Source organism: Vanessa tameamea, chromosome 25 (assembly GCF_037043105.1).
Source record: "Vanessa tameamea isolate UH-Manoa-2023 chromosome 25, ilVanTame1 primary haplotype, whole genome shotgun sequence".
Lineage (NCBI taxonomy): Eukaryota > Metazoa > Arthropoda > Insecta > Lepidoptera > Nymphalidae > Vanessa > Vanessa tameamea.
This window is the reverse complement of record NC_087333.1, coordinates 5,025,311-5,041,183: the sequence shown is the minus strand read 5'-3', so window position 1 is coordinate 5,041,183 and position 15,873 is coordinate 5,025,311. Positions and strand designations below refer to the sequence as shown.

Genomic DNA, 15,873 nt, shown 5'->3' with positions numbered 1-15,873 from the left:
AAAAAAAATTTGTAGACGTTACATAGAAAAAGTTTTTAATACAATTTTGACTCTCCGATTAAATAAACGTAAATTGCTTTTTTTAAACGCAAGGGAAATCATCGCAAAGATATCCGGGTTCTGGGAAGTAAGCTCGGTTTTGAGCTAATTAACATAATTCAAATTCTGACTAAGATCCATAAAAATGTCATAATTTTAATGCATTGTATGGGTCTATTCATATAATTATGTTTTTGTTTATTGCATATATTTTGAAATAAGAATAAAATTAGACCGACTTGGTTCTGCTTGTATAATATAAGTACATAAATACTAATATTTAAATACACCTTTTATTTAGAATCAGTGATGTAACCGTAGCCACTTTTAACTCTAAAACTTTTTCATAGAAAACATTAATATTATATTCCTTTTCCGTTATGGCGGCGTTCGTTAGAAACGTGCGTTCGTTTTTTCAGACTTACGTCTCAAAAACTCCACGAAAAATTCATCGATTTTACGGGATAATATTTAACCCATACGTTTCGGTACGGCTTATTCAAAATATTGGAAAAGGAATTTTAGACAGCGAATGTTGAGCTTCGTAAATTACATCGTACATCCTGACTTGATAAGTTGTTACTCCTTTACAATACATCCATATAGAAGCACATACATATAGTATGGCCACTTATTTCTGACATATGACAGTTAATCTGATCGGTAGCAAATATGTTGCGTCACATTACTTTGTTCAAACATTATATATATATATATATATTTTATTATATATGTTATTATTATTTATTTATATATATTTTAATTATATACGTTATTGTTTTTAGTGTCTCGTTTTATATTGATATATTTTTTTAGAGTTATCTGTGTTTTTTATTTCATGTTCATTTCACTTTTATTTTCTTTAATAATCATAAATTTTCCTCCGAACCTCGACACGTAATTTGTAGAATGATTGGAACACGAGGGAATTTTATAGACAAATACTGTAACTGTCATATAAACGGGATGTAAGGCAAGCCTGCCTTATGAGGCAGGATAAGATATAGGCACGTGTGTGTAACACATCAACATCGAGGCCCAACTGTGTTATAAGATTGTAATATTAATTTTAACAATTTTACGATTCATTAGTTTTTATTACACGGATTAAATCACAGCCTGTAAATCTCACTGCTGGGGTAAAGTTTTAATTCCTTTTAAGGAAGTTAGGAGATTATTCCACCACGCCACTCTAATGAGGATTTATCATCCGAGACTTGCAGGTTTTCTTCCATGTTTTCCTTGATATAAATACCGAATACGAGGTGAAATATTAACACATTTTGAGCACATGAAAGTTCAAAGATGCTTGGTTTTGAGCCTTCAACTTTCGTTTCTCTAGTCCATACAGGTGTAGTACCGAAAAGATTCTTTTTTAAATTTAAGTTAAGACATATTTTGAAAATCGAATAGAACTTTTTCTTAAGACAATTTGTCACAAAATGTCGGTCAAACGTGTTCACCGAGAAGCATGTGTAAGGCGAGCTGAAAGTGGAAACTACAGTTATAAAGTTTAAATAGGATGTGTCGCCGCGAATATTGCTTAGCTGATAAGGTTAATTTTATTATACTCTTAAAAATTATTGTAAATGTTAACACGATTGTGTGGGTAAAATATGCCCGGTATTGATTTTATAAGAATTGATTAATCGTGTAATTACTATTGATTAGATAACGCTACTGCAATTCGGTTTAAATTACTTTTAATTATTTTCAATTAAAATTATTAATTGTTTTATAAAAAATATTGTCAAAACCTGTCGATTTTCTAATACAGTGATTTTACAACATCTGTTTGTTTAATAATGAAGTGTTTTTGTGGTTGATGTCCGCCTCTGGTGGGGCGGGCGATTTAATAAAAGAGGGTTGATTTAAGTACGGGGGACACTTTGTTACCGACTTTGGAAGAAGAAACATTGTAAGTAAAATCTATGTTGGTTAAATAAGAAAAAGCTGTGTTGATTAAATAAAACTAACTATTTTGAACTATTGCTTGTTTTTGTTAATTCACCTTTTTATTTTTAAATCAAATAAATGCCGTCGATATCTTAAAGTTGCTTGTCAGTATAAACATAAGATTATTATAACTATAGCCGATTACCAGAACAAGGTCGGCGGTTCTGCGTATTTTTTTTAAATAACTGTCTATCATGAATTCGATATCAGAAGTGGGATACGAGCCCATTGTTTCTGTCGGTTTTATTTTATGATTTCAGATACCGCCTAGCCACATTGAGCGAAGTTATCTCGTTGTGCGATGGATACAAGAGACCAGAATGTATCAGCAGAACCAGGTGAGCCACCATCCACCGAGCATGATCCAGAGGCTGGTGCTCACGGCTCACGGGTCACTACAACTGCTAACAAGGCGTTGCTACAGGGGGGTAATGTACCCCCTGAGTTTTAGTTACATATGATGACTATGATGCACAATATGAGTGAAAGACTGTCCAAACAAAGTGATAAGGTTAAAATTACTGACGTGTTTCTACTTTCATTCGACCCAGAGGGAAACGTCGGGGTCCGCGAGTGGTGTAATCACATTTCGTCTGCTAAAACTAACTGAGCTGAGTGATTACGATGTTCGCATGAAGGTGACTAGCCTACTGAAAGGTCGTGCTAAAATGTGGGCAGATAATTGGCTTGTCACAACTTCCACGTGGGAAGAATTACGTCAGAACATTATTACTACCTTTGAACCCTAGACTCGCTATTCAAGGGATATACTAAGATTCAGGGCACACAATTACGACCCAACAAAAGATATTGCAGAGTTTCTGACACAATCATGAATTTTATGGAGACGAGTCACTAAAGATAAGCTTGACAATAGTGATGCTGTAGAAGCGGTGATAGGAACGATCGGTGATGAACGCCTCAGAATTGAACTAATGAATGCCAGAGCTACCTCAGTACCGGAGTTAATTTCTGTCGCCGCGTCTATTCGCGTTAAGCGTGCTAACCATCTAAGCTCGAACCAACCACCATCGAAACGTATAAGATTCTCAATTGATAATCGAAACATAGCTTTTTGTAGTTTTTGTAGGCAGCCCGGGCATACATATCGCGATTGTCGAAACAAAAACACGCCTGTAATTGTAGAAAAACAATCTACCGAGAAAAACCTTAGTACTTCTCCATCATTACCTAAACAGGGTGACAACAAGTTCTGTTCATTTTGTTCTAAATCTGGCCATACATTTGATACGTGTTACCGTCGGGAAAAACAGATCTCTAACATAGTCTCGGTCCATAAAAATAAACAAAATTTAAATACTATGCGTATGCAGGTAGGTGATATTATTATTGATACCGTATTTGATAGTGGTGCGGAGTGCTCCGTTATGTGCGAATCCTTTGCAAATAAACTACAGGGTAAACGACGACAATTTATTAACCATTTACGTGGAATAGGTCCGTTTCCCGTAGTCTCCGTGAGTACTTTACAACTATCGACTATATAAATGTAGAAATAGATTTTTTTATATTGGCCGACTATGAAATGACATCGATTGTGTTGATTGGTGCAAAGCTCTTACGTGAAACCGGGCTAACTGTAATCATAACTCAAAATAGCGCGACATTGTGTTCTCGACCTCGCGTCATGCACCTGCGGTCGACAACCAGTCTATTCAATAACATAGATCATGATTTAAGCGACGACTTTGAAATTAAACAACTATTAACATTGCTCGATAAATATAGTAGCATTTTCACGCGCGGTTTTTCGCGAACCCGTGTTAACACAGGTCAGTTAGAGATCCGTTTGAAAAATTCGGACAAATACGTTGAGCGGAGACCATACATGTTCAGCCCAGTCGAGCGTGAAAGGGTAAAAGAAACTGTTAAAGAGTTAATAGATAATGATATTGTACAAGAAAGTAAATCTCCGTATTCAAGTCCAATAATTCTGGTAAATAAGAAAAATTGTGACGATCGCATGTGCGCGGATTATCGAGAGCTAAATGCAAATACAGTACGCGATTATTATCCACTCCCCTTAATCGCAGATCAAATAGATCAGCTTGATGGTGGTCGATATTATTCTACCCTCGATATGGCCTCTGGCTTCCACCAAATACCGATTGCACCTGAGTCTATGGAGAAAACCGCTTTTATTACTCCGGATGGCTTATTTGAATACAAGGCTATGCCTTTCGGATTGTGTAACGCACCTTCAGTGTATCAAAGATGCATTAATCGCGCTTTAGGTCCCGTTTTAAGCCCCGGCAGTGCAGATAAGACCCATAATGATAGTGTATCTCAGGTATACATTGATGACGTCATCAGTAAATGTCGTGATTTTTCATCTGGTCTCGTAAACTTAGAAAAAGTATTTGTAGCATTACGCGAATAAGGATTTTCAGTTAACATTGATAAGTGTTAATTCTTTAAACGGTCCATAGAATATCTCGGTAACATAATCGAAAATGTTCAGGTCCGTCCTAGTCCTAAAAAGGTTGACGCTTTATCGAGGGCCCCCATTCCGACAAATGTTAAACAAGTTCGCCAGTTTAACGGTCTCGCGGGATATTTCAGACGCTTTATACCCAACTTCATGTGAAAGGCCCAACCGACATTAATTCAAATTGGTTAATTAATTTAATTTGCCAGTCTACTGATTTCATAAAAGAATATTACGCTTAAAAAATATATCTGAATGTATTGCTATTGTTTATACTATTCTACTGTTTATGGTAAAAATATTATAGAAGGCTTGAGGTGGTCGATGAGATTCCTATGCTCTTCAGTTTAATAATAAAAATGTTTTTATTGGTTTACAATAATATAAAAATAAACTGATACATGGACACTTGTTGTAAACACATTTTGTACATATTAATTTTCGCGAGGAACGAAAAAGCACCGAAGGCAAAATACGCCTGTGGAGATTTGAAGAGTATTACAGATCCTATTATCGTTATTTATTATATATCGTAATTAATGTCACATGTAAAAAAAATCCATTTATTTCATTAATCATCTTTAAGCCCCAGACGAGCGTGCTCTTTGATTCTTATCAGAGAATATTATCATATTTTGGTGTATTAGCTGTTTTGAAGATCTGTGATATTATATCTAAAGCCATTTTTTAATTCATATTTAAGAGATAAATGCATAAGTTTTATCAGACCAAGTTGTATATATATGGAGACTATTTCCTGAATGGTTCATGTCTATTTAGTTAGGGTGAAGACTGGTGAGATTTTTCCTTCAATAAATAAATATAAAATGTAAGTTATACATATGTAATTTGTGCGAAATATTCATAATGTTTTTGTTTTCATCATGATTTAAATAGAACGGTATCACCGTTCAGATTTTGTGTCTAATTAAGTATCTAGTAGGAGTTAAGACTCGTGTGTTATAGTGTATTTTATGGCACTATGCCAAAAACCTTTAGAAATAGGTTTTAATTAGATCTCAAACATATTACTTTGGAAGTGAATGTATATTTAAGCGTCAAAAGTTTTTACTATAAGAAAAAAAGAAAACATTTTTATTTGGGTCTCCGTTTTTAGATGAAGTACTTACTCCTTTTATCATTTTTGGCCTTGGTCTTGGCCTGCAACGCTGCAGTGGTGCCAAATTTCAACAGTCAGGATTTAAGTGTTGGTACCATTCAACCAGGAGACAGAATTGTGCATAAGTATGATATTATTCTTTAATTATTGTAAATAATTGAAATATTATATTCAGTACAGGGTTCAGGGTTCTTTTGATGATAATGATGATGACCTACTGACCAATTCTAAGAACACAATATAAGAAGGCATTAGAGTAAGCTAACACGTTCTCTATTCCCTTATTCGATGGGACGATAAAATTGACACAATTGGAAGTTCAGGCGAAGTCACTTTCCGCACTCCTGGATGCTTTTGAGAATTTCTTGACTGAAAAATGCAAAGACCTTTTAATGATCCGAATTGGGATTTGAATTTAGAAACGTGGGCCTTATGACCTTACAAACCGGCAAGCGAACTAACTAGACCAACAGGCAGTCAGATAAGGGTTCTTTTAATGATAACAAATTAAAGTAATCCTTCATGGCTACCTTTTTGCTCTAGTTCAGAGTTGCTGAATGTCTTTAATTTTTCAATTATTTCTGGAAGAGGTCTCGTAATAGAAGTTACTTCAAAATGGGCGGTGGTGACCACTTACCATCAGGTGGCCTATTTGCTCGTCCGCCTACCGTATATAAATAAAATAATAATACTTTTCATCGTTTTCAGAGCCTCCATACAGATCACCTACCTGGAAAGATTAAGGTTTAACGACTACTCATTCAGGAGCAACGCCTTTAATGAGATATCTGCTGTTTTCGCCACTGAAGTTGATAAAACGCCGTTCACTTCTGCCTGGATTACAGAGGGCGGAATCGGATTCAATCATATAACAATAAGAATGCAATCAGTTGTTCCGTTCGGATCGCATTATGCCGTTGAACTTTGGGGACGCTGAATTATTTGTTAACACCTGTACACCTAACTTTACTTTAAAGTTATAAAAAGTAAATAAATTATAAAAAGACTTTTATTTCTCATCAATTCAATAATAATATTTAACAATGTCATTTATGTAACTTTATATTATGAAATTAAATAATTTTTATTGATTATATATGTACATTCATTATTTTAAAATTCATTTGTTATTTATAGACAATAATGATATAAAACTATTATTATAATTACTTTTTTTTTTTGGTAAGGACGCAGGTGAAGGTCTTCAATGGAAATGTAAAACATGAATCTTACTAAATTTTTTTACCTAATACTTTTAGTTTAACTAAAAACTCACCAGCGAAATATAAAATTTAACGACTTTTTTTTCGTCCAATATTGTAATTGTTAACAATTTTACGATATGGTACAGAAACAGGAGGCGATCGCTTTGTTACTAGAAAAAAAAAATTGTAGACGTTACATAGAAAAAGTTTTTAATACAATTTTGACTCTCCGATTAAATAAACGTAAATTGCTTTTTTTAAACGCAAGGGAAATCATCGCAAAGATATCCGGGTTCTGGGAAGTAAGCTCGGTTTTGAGCTAATTAACATAATTCTAATTGTGACTAAGATCCATAAAAATGTCATAATTTTAATATATTGTGTGGGTCTATTCATATAATTATGTTTTTGTTTATTGCATATATTTTGAATTAAGAATAAAATTAGACCGACTTGGTTCTGCTTGTATAATACAAGTACATAAATACTAATATTTAAATACACCTTTTATTTAGAATCAGTGATGTAACCGTAGCCACTTTTAACTCTAAAACTTTTTCATAGAAAACATTAATATTATATTCCTTTTCCGTTATGGCGGCGTTCGTTAGAAACGTGCGTTCGTTTTTTCAGACTTACGTCTCAAAAACTCCACGAAAAATTCATCGATTTTACGGGATAATATTTAACCCATACGTTTCGGTACGGCTTATTCAAAATATTAGAAAAGGAATTTTAGACAGCGAATGTTGAGCTTCGTAAATTACATCGTACATCCTGACTGGGTAAGTTGTTACTCCTTTACAATACATCCATATAGAAGCACATACATATAGTATTGCCACTTATTTCTGACATATGACAGTTAATCTGATCGGTAGCAAATATGTTGCGTCACATTACTTTGTTCAAACATTATATATATATATATTTTATTATATATGTTATTATTATTTATTTATATATATTTTAATTATATACGTTATTGTTTTTAGTGTCTCGTTTTATATTGATATATTTTTTTAGACTTATCTGTGAAGTAAAAGAAAATCCATTTTCTTTCATTACATCTTCATTTCACTTTTATTTTCTTTAAAAATCATAAATTTACTCCGAACCTCGACACGTAATTTGTAGAATGATTGGAACACGAGGGAATTTTATAGACAAATACTGTAACTGTCATATAAACGGGATGTAAGGCAAGCCTGCCTTATGAGGCAGGATAAGATATAGGCACGTATGTGTAACACATCAACATCGAGGCCCAACTATGTTATAAAATTGTAATATTACTTTTAACAATTTTACGATTAATTAGTTTTTATTACACGGATTAAATCACAGCCTGTAAATCTCACTGCTGGGGTAAAGTTTTAATTCCTTTTAAGGAAGTTAGGAGATTATTCCACCACGCCACTCTAATGAGGATTTATCATCCGAGACTTGCAGGTTTTCTTCCATGTTTTCCTTGATATAAATACCGAATACGAGGTGAAATATTAACACATTTTGAGCACATGAAAGTTCAAAGATGCTTGGTTTTGAGACATCAACTTTCGTTTCACTAGTCCATACATGTGTAGTACCGAAAAGTTTTTTTTTAATTTAAGTTAAAACATATTTTGAAAATCGAATAGAACTTTTTCTTAAGACAATTTGTCACAAAATGTCGGTCAAACGTGTTCACCGAGAAGCATGTGTAAGGCGAGCTGAGAGTGGAAACTACAGTTATAAAGTCAAGGATTTTATAGCAGTCATTATTTATTATTATAAAGTGGCGTATAGAACCTCCCACTGTGGCTACTGTTCAAATTTGCTGCCAAGTTATCAAAACACTACTCGTGCACCGTCTTTGCTTGTTTTATATCAATAGAAAAATAATAATTTCGGAGCGAAGATCTTTTACACGAACTGGCACAAATGATCACGTAAGGAAAGGGCTTTAGGCCCCCCTACACGCGACCTTGCCTCTCTTTCTAACCGTCTCTTTCTAATATGTACGTTTATATATAATATTATTTAAACTTATTTTTCGTTATTGTTTATAAACACACAGGAATTTTAATAAAAACTTTATTTCTCGTCATTGAATTTTTCTCTAACGTTGCTGATTTGTTTCAATGTTATATGTATGTCATTTAATACACAAAGCAACTTCGTTCACACCGGATGGCGCACAATACCTTAATTTTTTAATATTACTAATAGACATACGATGAGCCTTTGATTTATATATTCCATGCTTTGCCAATAGCTCTGTTATCCACTACAACATTTCTTATCCGATATAATTATTATCTTCATTTATAATATACAGCGTCCCACTTAACTTTAATAATGTTAACTTAAATTTTACTCCCAAAGTTAACAACTTCACCGACAATCAAAAACAATTTTATCGCGAATCCATAACAAGAGATAGACTATTCAAGATCTCGATCGAATTATATTGTGTCAATTTAATATAAATGATGTTTATTTGACTTTACTCTTCTCGTGGTTGGAAATGGCTATACGTACAGTACATAAACAGAGAAATTCCAATTTAAATTGACAACTTTTATAGATTTTTTATAGTTTATTATTGATTGACTAAAATATACAAGCGATTCGAAAATAAGCAAAATAAATTCAAGATCTAAGAAAAACCGAAGAAAGAAACTTAAGGGAAGTTTTTTTAAATCAAAAGGCATATAAGGCCTTTCTGTCTGTTGCTCTTCCATTGACAAACCACTGAACCAAGTTTGATCTTTGGTATGATGCGAGCTTGAACCCCAAGTAAGGAAATAGGCTACTTTATTATGCCTAACACCTTTCGCCCAGCACCTAAAACACGAGCTTAAGCCGCGGCCGACAAATAGTTTACAATAAAATATTATGTCGAAGCTAGAAACGTAAAAAAGAACAATCTTTATATACATAATTCTTCTGGATGTCTGGTGACATTGAACTTCTCCAAAATTGCTACATCGATTTTGAAGATTGTTTTTGTACACATTTTAATGGGTTCCTCGTTGGTTTACAATGGACCCAATAGGTGGCGCTACGATCGGGATATAAATAAATTTATTATTTTACCCGTATAAATTCGGGTTGCTAGTGATTCTATAAAGTCGTTAATGTTGTAATTACTTTTGAAGGGTGAGTGAGACAGTGTAACTACAGGCACAAGGGACATAACATCTTAGTTCCCAAGGTTGGTGGCGCATTGGCGATGTAAGGAATGGTTAATAATTTTACAGCGCCATCGTCTATGGGCGGTGGTGACCACTTACCATCAGGTGGCCCGTATGCTCAACCACTAAACTATGCCATAAAAATGTATATATATGTCAAATGCCAACAGAATTGTCAATCAACGTTTAAATACGGTAAACGGTAATTTTTTTTTTCTACATAGTCTATTAACCAGTCAGATTTAAGTAGAAACGATATACGATTTAAGATTTGACAAGTGTAAAACACAAAGGTTACATCAAAGATGACTTGTTTTTCATCTGTGTCCCATTTTTGAGGTTAAAAGGAAGTAAGTCAGATCGTTTACGGAACCCTAAATTGTCCGTTAGGTAATATTGCCATACATGTGAATACTTGGCGTGTTGCCAGCTCGATTTTGGCAATTCGCTGACTGTGGCTCTATGCTGTAATTATTACCAATTTATGACTTAAAATTCACAGTAAACATTTTTTTTTCTTACATATATATAGCTTGACTGGCCAATGGGTCTGATAGGAAGTGGTCACCATTCACCTATGGGCCACTGACCTTGGGAATGAAGAAGTTATGTCCTTTGTATCTTTAATTACACTCAGGCTCTCTTTAAAGTTCAAACCAGAAAAAAAATATTAAGTACTGCTTTGCAGTACAATAAGTGATGAATAATAAGGTTATTTCCCTCCCTGGACCTTCTGATGACTGAAAAACTGTGAAATTGTAAGACACCCTATGGTATATTAAGTATCAGCATTGCATCCTTGAATATTGGCATATTGAAGCCGGGGCCGGACGCTAGTATTATATAAAGCACTACCATCAATTTATAAAATTTGGCTTAGGTCACATTGGATCAACAAGAATTGAATGAAAAATTTAAAAAGTTCTCAACACAAGGAGTATTGTGTTAAACTTTTTAAATGTTAGTTTCTAAGTTACGTAACAACTGAAACGCAGCCATGATGAGGAGAATTTCTATCAAACATCTAAATACCATTCCAACCAAACTCATAATCACGACACGCCACGACAAAAGTGATCAGGAAATCAATATCCAAATTTGTATTTGAAGCATCCATATACAAAATATTTTTTTATACATTAAAAATCTTTTCATAAGCTTTATTTTAATGTCATTTTTTTCTATGAGATAATACAACCCTGCACAATTTTAAGCCAGTTACCATTCGCCAAATGTAATTTCATTTGAATTTTGACTTCACAATGGAGTTGAATTTCAAAAATTTACGAAATAAATTAACTTTTTTCGAAATTCGATTTATTAAATCATTATACTAAGACGAAAGACTATAAAATTTCCGTTCGGGGAGCCTGCGAAATGTAAGTGAATGTGAATGAATGGCGACCGAAAACAGTTGAATTGGAATTTATTAGTCTTTTGGGCGCGCAGTAACCATTCGTTCGTGAGGATTCATTTCTCGTATATTGCCACGTTGGCTCACAAACTGAGGATCCCCTGATATTACATTTTTCCTCACGAATTAGGCTTTATTAGTTTGTCGAGTTCTAAATTCGGAACAGTTTAGTTATTGAGAAATTTTAAGAAGATCTTTTTTTAACTTTTTGCATTAATTTGGGTACTTTGATAGTAAAATGTCAAGGTCGAATTTGGTTGCAAAGTCAAATGTTTAACATTTGAGTAAAAAGTTTCTAATGCAAGAAGTTTTCACGTGCTTTGAGTATCGCCTTGAATATGTTTTAGATACATATGACACGCTGAAGCAGTTTCAAAAATGTCAATCAAAATAAGATTAACAAACTTTCATATAAATTTGCCTTGGCGATATTTCTACAGGACTACCAATGGAGCGTTCAGTTTTTAGTTACACTAGTAAGACTTTTGCATAGTTTTAGATTTAAGTCGAGCGTATAGGATTAATGGTCCATTAAAATGCACAAATATATTGTATATTTGACTGCGTCGTTGGTAAATAAATAGTTTATAAGCCCGCGGATTTCAAGGTCCTGGTTTCCTACCCTGGGAATTAAAACTTATTGGGTTTATTCACAAAAGTCATAGTAGTAGCCTGGAGTCCCAAAATATGAAGTGTGTACTTCCCATTCCTCAGGAAGCACGGAAAACCCTTTATAAAGAGGGAAAGGAAGGGCATTTTCTCACTCACTTGTGCACTTGAATGTATCCAGTGCTCAAATCAGTTAGGAGGGCATTATTTGCTATCTACAATGTATATACGCATTAATTTAATCATAAACGTCAGCTTCCGTCAGATTATTAAATTTTGGACATATTTGTCCAAAATTTATCTATTGATTGTATCTTATAATCTTTTAAACTTAATCACGAATGGAAGTCAAAACTAAGGTATTATCTAAATTATTCATTATTAATTGTATTGTACAATTCTGAATCATTAACATTATCAGACGTGCCAAGATAACAACACAACAACAACAACTTATATAAATATTTTGCTTGTTCTTATGGCATATATATTGCGTCGTTTATACTGTCTCGTTGGCTACAGATCCCGAGTTACACAATAACGAGTTTTTCTGTCGAGATATTCTAAGTAACAGGCCAGAATTTGGTAGTTGGTAGTGTTACACGTCCGTGTCTCGGAAGTACGCATAATTGTTCCTGAACTTGCGCCTGACCTTGGTAGATCAAACTTGAAGATGGCTGATATATCAGGTGGACATGATTATAGTATCAGCGTTTCTTCAGTTTTTTTCATTTTTCAGCTAAACTCTATGTCTGATCATATCTTCAGCTATTCTTCTTTCATTTCTTCTATGTCATTTCAATTAATATATACCTCAATTTTCCGGCCGTTTTATTATTAATTTCTGTACATTAATCCTCATCAAAAATTGATTTTATTTCACATTTCATCCTTACCGTAATATATGATTTTTATTCGCTTTTGTCAAATGACTCCTTTGTCAGTCTCCCCCAGTCAATCTAGTCAATAAACAAACTGTAGGCATCCCGTGATCTTGACTACACTTTGCTAAATTGGTTGACGTTTATGTTTAAAAGTTATTTATAAAACCTATAACAATCTTCCATAAATCTGACTATTTAACTCAAAAGCAATCATATACATTCTTAGGTTAATTTACTTCTTATTCTGGATTATCTGTAAAATCAACTTATTATCAGAGGTTACTGCTTCATCTGAGTTCACAGTATATGTATTTAGGCCACTTAAATAATATAAGTACGGATCTAAGAGTTAATATTAATTTATAATTGTGGTTCAATACTCTTTATATATAAACATGTTTTTATGATTTGTCTCATATTAAATGAGCCCAAATAAAAAACTACATAAATAAGTACACTGACATGCGCAATAATATAGACAGTTGTCGTAAACCAATTTGCATCAACTATATAACAGACAGATTTTTAAACATTTTGTAAACTGACAATAAACTTAAATAAAATAAAAAGAAGTATATATATATAAAACTGGATTGGTTTGGTTTCAATAGGTCAATAATGTTATTACAAATTATAAATAAATTTTAATGAAATATTTTATTGAATCTTTTATAATGTATCTATGTATAGCAATAGATACCAATTCTCATACATAAAATTTTCTATATCAATACATTTATCTTGATTCATAAATAAACCATCTGGACAAATCGCCTTTGAGAGAGAAAGACGTTGTATATATTTTACTTCTACCCGTAATGTGATGTGAGTGTTCACTCTCTACATCGTCTTTATCTAAGTTGTTCCCAATTAAAGATAAATCTTTCTTGACTGACCTTTTTGGTAAGAATTTTTCCATAATTCCATTTTCAGTTTTCGATATAGAACCTTCTGTAACGTCAAGTATTTTTTCTTTTCGTCATTTATGTACTGATGCAGATAATACTAACTGGATCGTAAGAAAACTGAGTATATATCTTTTCATTTTAAAAAGCTGAATATTTATTATTTTAAAAATATAATGCAATATATATATATATATATAAACACTATATTAGCCATACCTATGACTTCCTTATTTTTTTATTTAAAATAAAGATATAGTAGAAATATTTAAATATTTCTACTAGTCGAGCCAATGGGCCATTTGATAGTTAGTAGCTCTCGACCGTAAACTGGCACTGCAAAAAGGAACTCCCCAACAAAGCTCATACGTCATCAACAATGGGATATAAGATGTTATGTCCCTTATGCCCTTGATTACACAGGTTCATTCACCTTTAAAGCCAATACAAAATATTGATATCAGGTAAAATTAAATTATAAGGTATATTTCACTTCACTCGATCAAATGTTTGGGATCAGTGATTTGTTTTCTATTTAGTACAACGAACGGACAGTTGGTAAAAATGGTATCGTATAAAGTCACTCATTACCTTGTCTAATATGAATCGATTATTAAAACATTATATCGATATATTTAAACAACGTTATGAAATCGTTATGTTATTCTATTAATTAATTTTCAATGGAAATTTTATTTACATGCTTATTCTCTCTCATCTGATATACATATATAACCATAAAGTATTTATTGTTATTATTATAATATGTTAGAGCCGAGATGGCCCAGTGGTTAGAACGCGTGCATCTTAACCGATGATTTCGGGTTCAAACCCAGGCAAGCACCACTGAATTTTCATGCGCTTAATTTGTATTTATAATTCATCTCGTGCGTGGCGGTAAAGGAAAACATCGTGAGGAAGCCTGCATGTATCTAATTTCAACGAAATTCTGCCACATGTGTTTTCCACCAACCCGCATTGAAGCAGCGTGGTGGAATAATAAACTTTATTTTGAATCCTGCTCCTGCTTTATTTTGAAGCGTGCTCCAATGCGGGTTGGTGGAATACACATGTGGCAGAATTTCATTGAAATTAGACACATGCAGATTTCCTCACGATGTTTTTCTTCACCGCTGAGCACGAGATGAATTATAAACACAAATTAAGCACATGAAATTCAGTGGTGCTTACCTGGGTTTGAACCCTAAATCATCGGTTAAGATGCACGCGTTCTAACCACTGGCCATCTCGACTCAATTGTTCGATAACGCCGTCGATTTTAATGGAATCATTTACTTAAAATAAAATTGATTTGATTTGATTGAATTGATGCTCTTGACGATTTAGGTACCTAAATCTTACATAATGAATTATGTGGTGTATTATGGTGGCTTTACTTTTAATTTAGTATGTAAAATGACAATTCAAAAGTGCTGCGAGTCAATAATAATATTAGTATATTCAAATTACTCACTAAGAATATTGTTAAATTAATTATCTTTAATCTGCAATTATCGTCATTTATTTTCAATTAAATGTAATCATCTAATCTGATATTAATGGTAATAACAATTATTTAAACATCTAATATATTATTTAATTTAGGCAATTAAATAGTTTCATAAGAAAACGGTACTACTTAAAGTTACTACAACATAATCAGTGACAAAGTTGCTGTGTGCGGTTGTATCTCGCTAATATACAGACAGAATTTTCGATTCAATGCACATTACGCTTCTAAAAATGAAGGCCTACTTACTTCTCCTTCTGACTATCCAATCAGTTTTATCTCATAGGTCATTTCATAGGTCAAATTTTATGAATAGTGCAATTGATAATTATGTGAAAATTCAACAACAGGCTATTCAGAAATTAATGGGCCAAAACCGTGAAACGAACAACTTTGTCCAAGCTTCTTCGACAGTTCGTTATGTTGTCGATGAAGGCCCCGTTGCTGAAAAAGGTTTACCGAGAATTGGAGTCAAGCCACGGTTTATATTAGATAAAAATTCAGCGTTTGCTGGAGGTGCCTGCGCGACAGGATTAGCTAAGGTTAATGGTTACTGTGCTACTATTGATTAATTTTATTGTGTACGTTTTATATAAGAAGATA

At 33.1% G+C, this 15,873-nt stretch overlaps 2 protein-coding genes across 3 annotated transcripts in view; one reads left to right on the top strand and one right to left on the bottom strand.

The window, feature by feature from the left end:
- The window catches only part of LOC113396631 (calbindin-32), a 176,641-nt gene that overhangs the window by 73,823 nt on the left and 86,945 nt on the right, over window positions 1-15,873 (bottom strand). The gene's annotated exons all lie outside the window — the stretch shown is intronic.
- Window positions 12,016-15,873, top strand: part of Eif2alpha (eukaryotic translation initiation factor 2 subunit alpha) — a 196,214-nt gene continuing 192,356 nt past the window's right edge. Inside the window, exon 1 of the mRNA XM_064218953.1 lies at window positions 12,016-12,020. The gene's annotated coding sequence lies outside the window, so the exon portion shown is untranslated. The remainder of the gene's footprint in view (window positions 12,021-15,873) is intronic.